The sequence below is a fragment of the Homalodisca vitripennis genome, chromosome 1, assembly GCF_021130785.1.
Source record: "Homalodisca vitripennis isolate AUS2020 chromosome 1, UT_GWSS_2.1, whole genome shotgun sequence".
Classification (NCBI taxonomy): domain Eukaryota; kingdom Metazoa; phylum Arthropoda; class Insecta; order Hemiptera; family Cicadellidae; genus Homalodisca; species Homalodisca vitripennis.
Window position 1 is genome coordinate 52,434,465 of NC_060207.1, and position 16,378 is coordinate 52,450,842.

A 16,378-nucleotide genomic window follows, 5' to 3' on the forward strand; every position below is an offset into this window, starting at 1 on the left:
CAATAGCGAGAGCATATATTATTAGCTTTATTAGCTTTAAAGCCTACTTTAAAGTTAATAAAATCTTAACTATATAAATTTCATATAATTTAAAAAAATGGCAAATGAACTCGTGATATCACACAAAAGATACTGTATGAGCTAGTAAATGGGGTGGTGCTATTAATAAATAAATTATTAAGGTATGGGGTATGGGTTTATAAGGACAACATAACATAAAACACTAGTATTATTGCTTAACTCAAACATTTTAGGCGTCATTTACTTGCATTATACAAGCTACAAACTGTTAGTGCAATTACATAGATCTTTCTTGTGATTACATAATTATTTACTTCACATTTCACAAATTTTTAATTAACGTTTACTCCTACCATAAATGTTGTGTATTCATATGCTACATTATTCTTTCCTTTATCTAAAATACTCAAGCAGTATGATAAAATAATAAACTACACATAAAAATTAATTGAAATCATAAATAAGAAAGTTAAATATTTTTCAATGATATATCGTAGTATTTTTCTTTATGTGACCAGACAGAGTTATAAAAGCTCGTTAACACTTCTTAATTAACACTAAATATCCTTAGGACCGCATCCAGAACATATTTCTTCTTTTAATTAACCTTTTTATCTCTAAGCAATTTAATTTTTAATTGTAAATTCCTCTTAGAAGTAATTATTATTCAAGAAAATTTGAAACGTGCGAAACGTAAACAAGAGTCACCGTGTACTTTGTTTTCTGCCGTATATCTTGTACGTTATTCGATTGATTTTATAATAATGCATTTTTGCTTCTGCTACTTGTAAATATTTCAGAGATAATACAGTAATATTTGAAAAAAATTATAATATATTAAGCTAATAAGCACAACTTATCGTTCTCTTTCCTATAAATTCTACCAAAATAAGAATTTATTGTATCAAACTGGAAGAAAATACATAGTTATTGTCTTTTGGAAATAAAAAAGTACTATTGATATACTTTTTTGGAAATAATTTTAGCACTGCCTCATATGATCAAGCAGATAGTGGTAGTTTCTCGTTCAATCTCTCTTAAAATGAAACTAAAATTATCTGTGTCTGAAGGTGGGTTTTGTCTTTTTCCTTAGTAAGTTTGTAAGTTTTCAGCGCTGTTTTACTCTCAATTTTTTTTTATTCGGCGTTTTACTTTCAATAACATGACAGGTATGATTTTAGTAAGCTGTCAGGTGGATAAAATATTATGTCTGATGTTAACTAACGTGTATTGCCATAGCTGCTCTAAAATAGTTTTACCTTAATTACGTAACAATAACTACTGGACGTAACAAAAGGGAAACAAACCATTTCTCTATTTCCAAGAGAAACATTAAATTACATTTCAACAAACGAACAAGGAAGGGACAGGACGTGTTTTCTGAAGCGTGGTATGTGAAACAATTTGTGAGAGCGTTGTTTAGAAAGCCACGTTTCTTTACCTTGTCAAAACTATCTCTCTTCTTTCTCTGGGCGGTATAAACTAAACCCAACGTGTGAAAAGTGGGCAAATATTATTAGATTTCCGTTCTTAATAAACAATATTTATATTATAAAATTAACCTACGAATAATACAATACATGTTATGTACACCATTTATATTTCTTACTCCAATACTATATTTAAATCAGAAAAGGGGTTACCTGTTGGTGAGGAAATTGTAAAAGATTTACTTGTGAAGGAAAATAAATCACATAGATATCTGTGTAATTGTTCATTTTAACTATAATGCACATATTCTGCCTCTAGGCATAACAACGTGTATACTATATACTATATAAATGAAGAAGTTTCGGTACCTCAAATATTAATACTCATTTCATGGTTAACTACGTGTTTTTGATATACAACACAATTATAAATAAATAGCAGTTACCCGTGGCATCGCACTCAATTTCGAAAGCTTTGCACCTATATGAGCACTCCTAGTTTGAGGGACATAATTCCGACACCAATGTAGCGTTTGCCTTATTCACACGACCAAGAAAATATATTAAAAAAGTGTATATTCATGGTCACTTTTATGGTATTTTTTGTTCCAAAGCTAGTTGTGCGTCTCTCCCGATCAAGATTATATTTATATATATATATATATATATATATATATATATATATATATATATATATATATGAATATATATATATATATATATTCCAGTATAAATATATTAAATAATTAATCCATTTCAAATCATTCATGAAATACAAAATTATATAAAATGAAAAATGACTTTATTGGTAGGGGCAAAGTTAAGATTAACATAACATAAATCACATAAAAATAAAATCATTACAATATTGGAACTACCATGTGAAACTAAATTACGTTAAATACTTAAATAGGATCAAAGGATCCAACACAAAAATTTACATTGTAAATTTAAAATTAAGTATATTGATTGAACTCTAACAAAAATCTGTTTAATACAATAAACGACAAGTAAAATTGACCTATCCTTATCAGCTTCCATTCTCCATTCACTCAGGTGACATGCAGTTATCCCACGTGCGGTCATAAGAACCACCAACCGTCACTTCCTCCAAGTCAACAGCACAAAGCGATCGCGCTTATTAATAATTTTTGATATTTTCTCAAAGAGAGCGTTCTACAATCAACATTCGGGATCCGTAAAAACTTATTACAAAAGGCTATCCTATGAATTGGAATTGATAATAAAGATGCAATTTATCCCTATGAGTTCTACACGCACCAATATCAGACATAAAATAAATTTTTGGGACAGATACCTTGGACAACCATTATGGATTATTATTATTGGGTATTATAAGGAATTGTTTATATCTGATCTGTCTGAAGTTATTTAAATGCTTAAAACTTACATCACTATGCATTCGTATTATCTCTTCCAACCATTGACCTTTGTCTGCATTCGTCTGATAAGTTTACAAGTTAATTGGTTATACTTGAAACTTGTGATACAATGAAGTATTATAACGAAGGCTATCATGATTTCATTTAAAATTAACAAAACTTAATTAATTATAAAAGAAACATAACAGAAACAACATAATATGTTTTAACCTAACATCAGGTGCGAATTTATTAAAATGATGTAAATTTAGGCATGGTATGCTATTGTTAATTTTCAGCAAACATTGCACGTACTTTCTATATTTATGACAAATGTTGTAATAAAATAAAATATAACATAAATTAACTACTAATAGAAAGTTATGTATCCAAATGTTGTATTTAATTATAAAATGAAATGTGTGCACGTATAACCTATAACATTTAGAATTCAACAAACTGCTATTGTTTCCCTAAAAGAGGTGAGTAGCCTATGTAAATATGTTCTTTAATTATATCGTCTCACACGCAGTTTGGCAAACATGGAACAAAGTTTCGCAGTAAAATATTATGTTCTGTGTAAACTGGACAGTCAACTTTGAAAGTTCTCTCACCCCTCATATTTAGTTCCATACATCCAGTGGCTTTATAGTAATTACTTTTGAAATGCATGTATGCTATTTTTTAATATTATAAATATAATATATATTATATTGACCTTGAAATGTATAACTCAGACAAACCAAATATATCCGTATAGTCATGATTTGTTATTGAGTCGACTGTTTGTATATATTGATTGATTTTTACATTTGATCAACCAATTTGTGGCTGAAGAAATGCAGTGTTGAAAAAAACTTTCTAACATGTATGAAACGAAGAAATGTAGTGTTAAAAAAACATTCTAACATTTATGTTTTTTAAAATGCTAGAATGTGTTTAAAAAACACATTCCATAGATAAATGTGTTTTACACATTTTTATAAGTTTTACGAAGTAAAAAAAAAATGCTCTCCTTTAATATTTGTATGAGCATTAAAGAGTTTTAATTCGGTCGTATGGATTGTATAATCTCAGGTCAAAGCCAATCTGTAGTTTTTCCCCCTAAAAATGCCTCTGACTTATTTAGATACAGGCTAGTGCAGAACCAGATAAAACACTTGGTAAGAAGTAAAAGTGTTGAATTAAAGAGAACGAAACGTACTGAAACATAAATAGAGAAATGAAAATCACACTACTAACAACAATTTGATTTAATAATGGCGTATTCTGGCAACGTTAACGTCAACTCAGCAAGGTATATTGCAATCGATTCCGCCAAGCCGATTTATGCTGAACTAATCATTTCTACTATCCTAATATACGAGCCTTAGAGTTGCTTCAGTAGCAAAATGGTTTAGTTTCATAAAAATTATGATTTTATTAGAACTTGATTAAAAATTGGTAAATTAAATTCATAATTATAACTTAAATGTTATTATAACTAATTAATGCCTTACATTCGTGTAGAAAAGGGACTAAATCCGTTATCAAAACAATTCCCTGTTATTAAGATAGTACGTGTATTTCAAGAATGATTGTGCGGCATATGTAACTTCGTTAGCACAATGCCAGTGCGTAGGCACGATTCGTTTTAAAACTTATACCGTACTGTTAATTTAATGTATTTCCTACTGTACTATGATTACAAGAACCAAAATCAAAATAAAGGAAAGCAGACAGTAATTTTAAAAGGAGGAGAAAACATCGTATCTAATTAATTGACACAATAAAATATCATTAGTAATATCTGGTCGAGTTTAAACCACAAACGCAGTTAAATGGGTTATTTTTAGAAACCTTCTAATGTGCTCAATGGCGTTTAAAACAGTTTCCGCTGTAATAAACGTGTTTATAGATTTAGTTGTTTGCCACGATGTACATTTTGATTCAGCCTATAGATGAATTTATTTTAAACATTTTATACGTTTTACGAAGTAAAAATAAAAAATTGCTCTCCTTTAATATTTGTTTTAACTAATTATAATAAATTATAAATCGTGAATTACTCGTTAATTTATTTTATGTGTACACTATACGAAACTTATCAACTGGAATAGTACATTGCATAGTAATAATTGAGTAATACACGTAATTTCTTGTTTATACCTGGCAGTCAAACCTACACTGGCTACGGAGAAACTGTTTATTTATATTTTGACAAGAGTGGCAGATTACTAATTACAAACGTAGAGCCATTTAGTTAACCGAGGAGAATGCTTGTGAGAGATAGTGGTGTTTCCTTAATACTGAAGGTTTCTAACATGAGGGAGAACCCACTTTAACTGGTAAAGTACCAACACAGTCGCTTTACCATTGAATACCAGGATAGTTGGCCTCAACTATAACACTTACCAGTCAGGAATATCCTGACATTCCGGAAGCCATGCACAAACTGTATAGGATAGGATATATATATATATATATATATATATATATATATATATATATATATATATATATGTACTATTTATATGGAAAGATACTTGTTGAGTAGTTGATATAAAGTTGTAAAAGGTAGGTATAATGCTTAATATCACTAAATACTCGTATCTAAAAAGTGATTTTCCTGTATTTGAATTTATTAAGCCTTGTCTTAAATGTATTATTATAAAATATTATATCGTATATTATATTACCTCTCATCATTGTGAATACAAATAATTTTAAATTTGTTCAGAGACTATTTAAATGTCAATCTTGAAATATGCCTCAATATTTTAAAAAATATGATCAATTGATCATTTATCTTAAATCTTTCTTAAATTTTTATTGTCGTGCACAAATTATTTTAATTTATAGAGTATCAAAATTAGTTATCATTTTGTATCGTATTTAACTACCTGCTATATTAAACTAATATACACCAATACCAATATATAACTAGTTGAGGAAACATTTGCGTGATTAATAGTAAAATCAGCCATAAGGGTTTATCTGAATGTGCTATTGAAATGGAGCTATAATCTCGATAACTAGAGGTGACCAAATCATCACAATAATGGAAATGTCATCACGTGTTTACAGCAATCATCTGGTCAGTATTACCAGTAATGTTTGATCATTCATTTTTCAACTACAATGGGACTTATACTATATGGTCACCGGGAAATTGTGTATACTGTCTACCAGTTTATTTACACTTTTTTAATTGAAAATAGCTCAAAAAATACAAAAACACGTAAATTGTAAGAACCACTGCGTAAACATCATGATGCTATTTTCATTACATCATCTTTAAAATAACATATATAAATAACCATTACTAACCTAATAACAATATAGAAAACTGATCGAAAGCGTTTCTCTTATCAATTTTTTGCCTACTAGTTGATTTCTCCTTTAACTACTAACTCAAGTTCCTCTGAGTGAACTAACTCAAGAAAAATATTGCAACTTTTCTTGTATTAGTCTAAACAATTGCAAATTTAATTTACCTATTAAAAATTTAAAATATGCAATTTGTCCACATGGCTGAGTAATTTATTTATTTACTTACGGCTCCTAGGAAATATACGTGTAATAAAATTAATCTATGCTTCACCAGTCAAATATATTTAATATGGTATGTTAAAGAAAATAATCTCTAGACTTCTCCAAAAGATTTCATTAATATCTATTTCATTATTCTCGATATAATCACAAATATATATTGTATTGCTGATTGCTTTCCACATAATAAAGTATTATGTATATTTGTTTCTTTTACTGTTCCACTTATGACAATCATGCCTAGGATTTTTAGAGTATAAACTTCTCTATCTGGAGCAAGATAAAACTAAAGTTACGGTTGCAGGGTCAGGTGAAATAGTGTAGGTGAGAATAAGTATTATGTGTTCAGGTACCATTATATTTCTCATTTCCTTCCCTATATTCTTATCCATCTGTTATTTTATTTTGTTAGCAATATATATATTGTAACATCTGGTCGATGAGATTTGCACAAAATACATACATAAACTTTTTTACAAAAAGGTATGATAAATATATTTATTTTCTCATTGACCATAAGATGTTCCAGTGTTCTTTATTCACAACACTGTAGGGAGGCACCGTGCGTAAAAGTCTCGCGCCGTTGCAAATTTCTGTCTTGTCAGAGAGACATACGTCACTAAGGATGATTATCACTGCTGACTGGGTAAACCCAAATGTGTAATTTTTAACACTCATATGATTTTCCCACCTTTCATCAGTATATGTCACATTACATTATATCTCATTTTTTTTAATCTATTCAGAATCCTACCAATTTGTATATGTTATTTGATATAAGATATTTTCACGTACTAAACTTTCCAAAAGTGAATCTTCCACACAATTACCCAAATAAGTATTTTGCCATAGTTTTCCAAGTGGCAGATCGTTAATAAGAAATGGACAAATAACAACGGGTAGTATTATATAGCTGTTGGAAGGATGTTCCATTTTTCAAATCCATGGATGCTCATCTGCACATGGATGCACATGGATGTAGGATGCTCATCTACTATTTTTCAAACCCATAAAGTAGTAAGTATGACACCCTGGGTCAGTATACTTGATATTCTTTAAAACTGATTGAGTCTCAATCAAACCGTCTTCCACTTTTCATTCTCCGCAGAAGATCAACTTAGCCAATTCCACCATCCATTTGTTCCGACAATAATGTTCGTGTCACTCATACTTGATGTAAGAATGGCGCAAGTCAGGGAGCGAGGAGTACTGCTGTCTAAGATATACGTCCTAATTAAATATGAATACTCCACTTAAAACAGTTATTGTAAAATAATACAGACTGCTGTGTGTTTAATAATCCTCATCCAATAGTTGATGTACATTTAAATATGGAAAATATGACAAAGTACTTGAAATAAATGAACACGTCACAGCCGTGTGTGAACTTCGAGCTTGGAAATAAAGTTCTCAGTTTTTAGTAACAACAAATCAATAATGAAAACACCACATTTGATAATAAATATAAGCCGGCGTGTGTGTTGTATTTGATGTTGCCACTGCCCGCTAACACATAATTCTGTTACTCTATCTATATTTTTCATGTTATATTTTACTTTCTATGTGTTAAAATGCGAATACTCTTTCGAAACAACTAAAAGTATATCAATATCCATTATCATATACTCCATACTTTGCTATTCAAATGTTCCTGATCTACATACTCGTTTTAGGGCATAATATTATTTGATAATAAGCAAAGTAAATTTGATTTAAAGTAATCTTGTGATTTTATTTGATAATATCATATATTTTCTAACTTTCTAGTTATTTTCAGAAATTGTTTCCTTCAAACATAAATCAACACAAATACTCAAAACAACTAAATCTTGGACATCATTAATTCACTATACTTTGGTTTTATTGAAACTTAAAAACATTTTAAATTAACAGATATTCAATATTAATGTTGTATACAGTTGTGCCTAACCAAAGAGAATTCAACTCAGTTCAATACAGACTCAGCATTATTTCCATTGAAGTAATATTCAGTGAATGTCAATAACGGTAAGTAAAAGTCAGATTGACGTTTCAAAGGCAATATTACGAGCTCAGATTGAAATCTCCACAAGTGTTCAAGGTAAGAGGTAACGTCACGTTTAACTGACTCAGAGTTTCTTTATTGATAGAGAAGTTACTTTTATACTTTAAATAATTTTACCGTATGATATCATTTAAATCAATTGAATGTAAATTTTGAATTATTTTTCAAATTCCGTACTGCACTATTAAAACGCTGATGATCTTCAAAAGTTTATTTTTATGTCGATATATTTTTAATATATTTATACATACCTAATAAACATCAGGTCAGGTTCCAGCACAGCGTATAGGACAGGCAATGGGACAAGTCAATGACAGGGAGGTTAACTGACACATCATTTGTTTATCTCAATTTTTGGAAGACAGAATCACAATTATAAGATCTAAATTTACTATACTGTACTTAAATTGGAGAAAAGGTGTTTTATACAACAAACAGTTTTACCGTTATACAAACAAATTTTAAAATTTAACATATTTAGCAGTTTCGCAGTAATGTTTTGTGGAATTTGGAAATATTTTAATATTAATCGTTTTGTAATATTGTTGTTCACAAATGTTTCCTTCAAGGAAAAAAAACAGCAAATTTCTCAAACCGGTTTATAAACGTGAAAAAAATAAACGAAGAGATAATAGTGTGTTTTGCATTATTTCAGGACTTTATGAACGTAAATAGAACCTATCCATTCCCTTTAAGCACAAATTTTAAGAAGATTATGAAATGCATGTTACAGTTTAAAAAAAAAACATAATTTAGAGCTATAAATTTTAATATCATTCAGATGTGGTTCATCGTTCACAAAATGTGGGAGGTTAATTCGCCTTGAGGAACGAAAATAGCAACCATAACAAAACGAAGTATTCAAAAAGTAACTACTAGTACATTGAGCAGTACAGCACAATGGTGTAGCATGCGTTGGCTTATGGAGGCCGACAATTTTACTTGTTATTAACTCTGTTCCCAATCCTAAACACACATCAAACATTATTATACACCTAAGAAGATAAACACACTTAGAACGATAAAAGTGTCAGATAGACTTAGCCAATCCTGTCTAAAAGTAATTCAGCCCATAAATGTTACTGTCTCACTTAAAAACAACGTTGTAGTCAGCATGGAAATTAACAGTTTTGAGTAGAGTTTTACTCCCAGAATAATATTTTTACATAAGAAAATATGTTATTTTAAATACTAATGTTTCAATAAAGTAGTGATGTACATTGTACATTGACGCCCAGTGGGAAGTCCAAACTAAATATGTACGAATGTCTCATTCACTATTGAATGAGATAATATTTATTGAAATAATATTGTTTGTTTAATAAATACTCTTATTTATAATATTGTCATAGCAAAATTAATAAACAAGCTGACAGAATAGTTGCAGAATAATCATCAGCATCCTCATTTGAAAGGACAAAATGAAATACGTTAGGTGGAATTTCATGTTAAGTCGTATGTATGAAGATATTTGCAGCTTCGCTCATATTACGTAGAGTGTGTTGCTCTGCTGTATAGCAATGATACTGTCAGGTAAGACATCAATCTTACTACATGAATTCTAATCTCAAACAGAACCTAAAAGCTCTATCAAACATATTTGTGAGGTAAATAGGATTATAATTAGAGAAAAGGTGTTTTTAGCATATAGACAACTTAAATTTCAACGGTTATATTATAATTTATAATTATTTATTGTTACATACCAATGTTTCAGCATTTAACGATGTGGCATTTGTATGCTCCTTTGCCTCTAAAAGTCATTGACAAGTGGTGAAATAAACGGCCTAAAGCTAATGGAGTATAGGCCTAATATATGGAACTAGGGATGCTGATCAACGGTGCTGAGGCACTGCAGAGATGCGATATGCTGAAGCGTTACTGAAGAACCAAGGAAATTCTGAAGTTGTAAAATATTAAACCTACACCACACATAATTTTTCAAACATTGCATCAGAATAATCAACAAACATTTTATAACAGTTTAAAATTAATATCCATAACATTAATGAACAACTCTAATTAATCCTGTCCAGCCATACATTCTAGTCTATAGAATAATGGCCAAAAACATTAGAGATTAGCATAGGTGAAAGGATCAGGCGTCTCGAAACCTAGTTAGAACATCTTCTGACTTGGATGAATAACATAACTAAATCACAATGTTACTGTAATATTGTGTTTCCGAGCATAGCTCAGCTCTCCGGTTTATCATATAGTTAACTTCAATTTTAAAGTTGGTTATAGTTGGTATAAATTAAGTTAACTCGCTAAGAACAGCTTGTGAATATATAAAATGATCTACAAGAAAATACATTTCTTTATAGAAACAAAAGTATCTCGTAAGTTATTTTCAATCGAACCCAACAAACAAGTCTGCAGGATACTCCTTTGGACTATCCCGGTATCGTGAAATGAGGGAACGCAATCAAACGGCTACAATATTTTTTGATTCAATGTTTATTGAAATTAAATTCGGCTATTGCCATTCATACAAATTTAATGAAAGTATATATATATAGGTCTAAATTTGAACTGCTTGAATAATATATCCGGTTCAAACCTTCCACATAAATATTGTGCATAAAAGCCATTTTTTATATACAATCAGTAAATATTTATTAAGGGCTTATGATAAATACTGAAAAATTCTAAATGTGCTCATATGTAGTATATTAACTTAATATACTTCCATTTTTATATAATGAAACTTCAAGTTCTCCAAATGTTGTAAGACTTAAGATGTGCGTATATTTCTTATAACCCTCTAACAATGTTATATCCCTATCCTAGTTTCTCACTATATCGATGTATTCACAAGTACTGCACGAGAAAGAAGACATTTGGATTTGTATGTTTACTGCCAATACCACAACCATTACAATACAACAGATGGTTGCAGGGACGCGAGCTGCAACGCGCCTTCATTGCATCATTGCCAACTTCTTACATGCGCCATTATATAGGTTGAATTACAAATATTCTTCAGTATCACCCTGATTTAATATTAGATTTTAAACACACGATTTATATGGACCTACCATTTTTAAGAATATATGTACCTAATATAATCACATTTATCTAAGTAGTTTGCACAATACGAGCTCGTAGTTTACAAAAGCTTGTATGGATTATAAGTTGTTTTCCTTTACTTACAATGTAGGTATTTTATACCTAAACGTATACTAAAAAATATGTTTAGATAAATTTTGTGGCTGAGTAATATAAGATAACAATACAACTTTTATAGAAATGCTTAGTTATCAGTATTATTTTACTGTTTTTTGCCTTAACTTCAACGACATAACGGGTGCAGGAAGAGCAGTGTATCGCTCATAGTCTGCTAAGTCTTTGAAGCTAGTAAAAAGTGTTGGCTATTTCCAAAGATTAGATTATTTAATTTAGAGACAAAGGTTAAAAAACATTCTAGGAATATTATCTAATAAAACATGGAACATGGAATGTAGTTTCAATTATGTTTGTGTAATAACATTAATTTTATAATAAAAATTCCCCATGCATCAAACGTCAAATTACTAGGGTCCTTGCTTAATAGTGTGGGACCAATCAGCTAGTAGTCATGTATGCAAATCGAAAAAGAATTACAATTACATTTCATATATGTTTCCATTGATACCTAAGACAAATAAATTATATGCAGGTTATACTGTAATCTCGGGGGAAAATGACAAAATAATAACACGGATAAAACACTATATCTTACGGTTTTTATATACGTTTTTTAAAAATTGTATAAAGTATAAGATATTGTATTATTTATGAATCTATAACATTTTATGATTCGAATAAATAGTCATTTAATAATAAATATTATTTGAGATAACTTTGTTACCTTTTTAGACGTTTCACAAATTAGGTTCTTTTATAAGGAAAAGGCTTAAATAGATTTTGAAACAATATCATTTATGCAAGGGAAAACTGGGTAACATAAAAATTGAAGTTTAACAATATTTTTTATACACAGCTTATATTCTTATAAAACTACTACCATCCAACACAAAATTTAACGAACACCCTACTTCCAATTGTAGCAGTCTTTCTACAACTGGCGATTACCCGGTTGAAGAGTCTAAAGGGCCACGTTCCTCCAAAGTTATGAAATTTCTAGAGCACGGAATCTCCGAGAGGACAGGATCATTGTCATTAGCCGAAGACTGCGTGTCTGCAAGTGGCTGGGAGTTGCCAGTGGTTGAAACTTTTCAGTCTGGAACTTGCTCCTAAAGTCGTAAATCCAGACAACTTCCATCTGAAAGAGGTAGATATTTCCAGTCACTGCTTAGGTGAAAATTTTCATCACTTAGTCAAAATGTATGAAAATATTTAAAATGATAAGTTTTTGTATTCCACCAAATTAAGCTTTGTAATCTGAAAGTAACCAAAAAACATTTATTCCAAGGAGTATTTCCGCTGATTTGGGATCAAAAACCAATGATTTTGTTACAACTGCTACATAAAGTTGTTATAACGTTGTTATAAAGTTGCTTCCTTCTCTATAGAGAGAAAAAAAGGGTTCTGGTACACGGAATGCCACTCATTTGGCCTAGATGAGTTGAACAGCGTTTTATTGTTTATTAGGTTAGAACATTCACAGTACTTTTGTTAATTATATTGATTTATGTTTGGGAAGCCAATTTGGCCCTGAGGCATCGGGGGGGAAAGGGGGGGGGCCTTCAGCGTTTAGGAACATTTTGGCTTATATCGTTATAGCTAGTTGTTTTGAGTTCCTCTTTCCTTTTTTATAATAATCCACATTGTTAATTCACCACTAAAATAGTCGTGTACAAATATGATGTGGACCTGGTGTTTCACCCCTTTCGGTCTGATGGGCTTCTACAAAAAACAAAGTCTTAACAGTAATTTGATGAACGTTGCTTTCAATTCGGTAAATATGCGTTATGAACTGCGTACGGTGACCGCGATAATACATATAAACATATATGTTAAATATGTTTACACAAACAAAGTCCTACAGGAGATTAATAAGAATTCAACCTGCAAACATAACATTTAAATGTTTACATAAAGTCACGTTGGTCACAAAACAGAGATGCGAGGTTATGGGCAGAGTGTAGAGATATCTCGCTGCGGCGGAAATTTTATTTGTCCGTGGTGGGATATTATTTGTGACAGATAATCTTATATAGTCTTCCAGCATACTCTGCGACGAACATATAATGCTACACGAGTACATCATGACTTGTATGGGTAATGTTAAACTCATATGATTTTAAATATACATTAATAAATTAATATCAAACTTTCAAAAAATTAAGATATTTGTCCATACTAATGCCCTTTTTCTTAAAAACTCTTAATATGAATGAAGTTGTATACTCAGGATAACTATATAGATGAATTTTTCAACAATTTCATTTTAATAAAAGTGATTTAAATTAAATATAAATATACAAAACTGAACCTAGTAGTATATCTACCAGTAAAAGATTGTCAGGAAGGGAGACTGTATTATGTAAGCACGCTGACAGAAGTAAAACTCGAACTACATTACAGAATCTCATTATATGAGCCACTGTAAGCTTCTCTTACCCTCAGCTATAATGTAATGGGGATTATATTGTGAATGGAAAACGACACAATAATCGAAGTACTTCCTACGTATTATTGATAGAGTTTCTATTGTAGTGTGTATATACTGAAAATTAAAACTGATACAGAATTTATTACTCGTAAATCAAATTGGTTCCTACTAAATAAAACCTGCAGGAAGTACTTATAATCTTATTTTTGCCTATCCGTATCTCTTTCTTTCTGTCTATAAGTACGATAAGGATAGAAATGCTACAGAGACTTCAAATATAGTAAATATAGTCCTATTAGTTCAAGAAAGAAATATATTGATCAAATTAGAGGTACAAATACAATTCTAAAATTATTAGGTACTATTGTTTATGAAGATGGCAAGGAGAAAATAGCCGAATAATCACATTTGTAAGAGAACTGAGTACAATCATATAAACATGTTATCGTGTTACACAGTTTAGACTACTGCAGACACATGTGATTGGTGGTAAGATTAGATTATCAAGTTTTATAAAAATAAGTAAAAGTCCTACTGATAAACACAGGAGTCAATTTTAAAATGTAAAAGAATTTGAATAATGTAACATTTTATAGTTGTATTAGAGTAACAAAAATCACACTATTAATTGTTTTCAAACTTGAAAACATTACCGATTTGTTTATGATATGGTCATAAATGATACAGAAAAAATAATTTTTACGTAGAAAGACTAAATATAATTATTACAGTAAATGTACAATTATATTATAAGCTAAAAATTATTATTTATACAGGTAATTATGCTTTCAGCTGGTCAGTCTGCAATCAGATAAATAGGCATATATTAAAATATAAACTTTAAAGAGATTAACAAATATTGTCTAAAACCTTAGCAAACACTGAACATATGTTGTGAGTGGAGCGCCTATGGGCCACAATAAAATATAAATTGTAATATTTAGAAATTTCAATGGTAGACTTATCTTTAAATTGGTTCATATACCATGTTTTTTATGTTTAGTTGGTATGAAGTTAGATATATATTAGACAATTATCATAATTTCCTACTAGTTATCGTTTTCTGGCATTGACCAACAGCCGATTACAGGTTTTTGAGCTGGTGGGAGAAACCCACCCCCCCCCCCCCCCACCCCCCCCCCCCCCCACCCCCCCCCCCCCCCACCCCCCCCCCCCCCCACCCCCCCCCCCCCCCACCCCCCCCCCCCCCCAAGAGGTTACTGAGAGTATAGGAGAGAAATTAATATTTCTGTTCCCCAACCTCATATCACGCTTGACTTGGAACCTTGAGGCCTAGACGCTGCCAACGTTCTTGTGGTTAGTATGAGTAATAGTTGTTGTTACACTACTTTTAATATTGTTGTGTACTCACAAAATAATCTATTCACATGATAGAGGAGCAAACAACTACGAAACCAATTTCATCACTTTCTGTACAACCACGTATATCTGTGGTAATGATAAGAAAACCCCTTTATCGCCTATTTAAGATACATATTCGAGCAATTAACAGAAATCTAAAATAACTACTAACATATTTGAGATAAAATGGTTAGTATAAATAAAAGAAAAATCAACTATTCCGTCCTTTTTCACATATCGTTGTTCTAAGGCTCTTAAGATCTAGTGGTCTATGTATTCGTGCTCCATTGGGAATCATAAACTCTGGGGCAATATATTTTTAACCGTCCGTGATAAATCATTGAGAGAAGAGTAATTGGGAGAAGGTCTATTTATTGCTTGCCATCTGGTGGAGGTACTTTCTATAGGAGGTAAACCTCCTAACTTCAGTCATGTTAAATGATTTATTGTTCCGAGCAACGTGTCCCTTAACTTGTGCCCAAACCATCTCTATTGCATTGAAGTGGCAATGGTAAGGTGGGAGTCTGACAATTTTATGTCCTTGGGCTTTAGCCATCTCATCTATAATATACTTGGGGACCGGTGGTTTATTCATTTCACATATTTCTAACAACTCGGCTTTCGTAAAATCTTCTGCAAATTGTATGTTATGCTCGCGAAGCCATGCCTGAATTTCCGCTTTTTTGTTACCTTGCGTTGGGGCCTTATCTAAAATCTTGGAGTGGTGTGGGGCGTTGTCCATAACAATAACCGATGGAGCAGAAAGGTTAGGTAAGAGTGATTCTCTGAACCATTTTGAAAAGTGTCTGGTTCATTTCTTCATGGTAGTCTGTGGTTTGCTTTGAAGCAAATAAAAAGCAACAATTAGGAACAAACCCTCCAGATGTACCAGCGTGCAGTAAAATCAGCCTACACCTTTGCCAATAGGAGCGGCTAATGTTCCTTCAGTCGTGTCATCAGTCCATCCTCGAGAGACAGTGTGGCCGGTATTTACCCACGTTTCGTCTAACCACACTATCAAAATTTAAGTCTTTCACCTCCCGCAGAA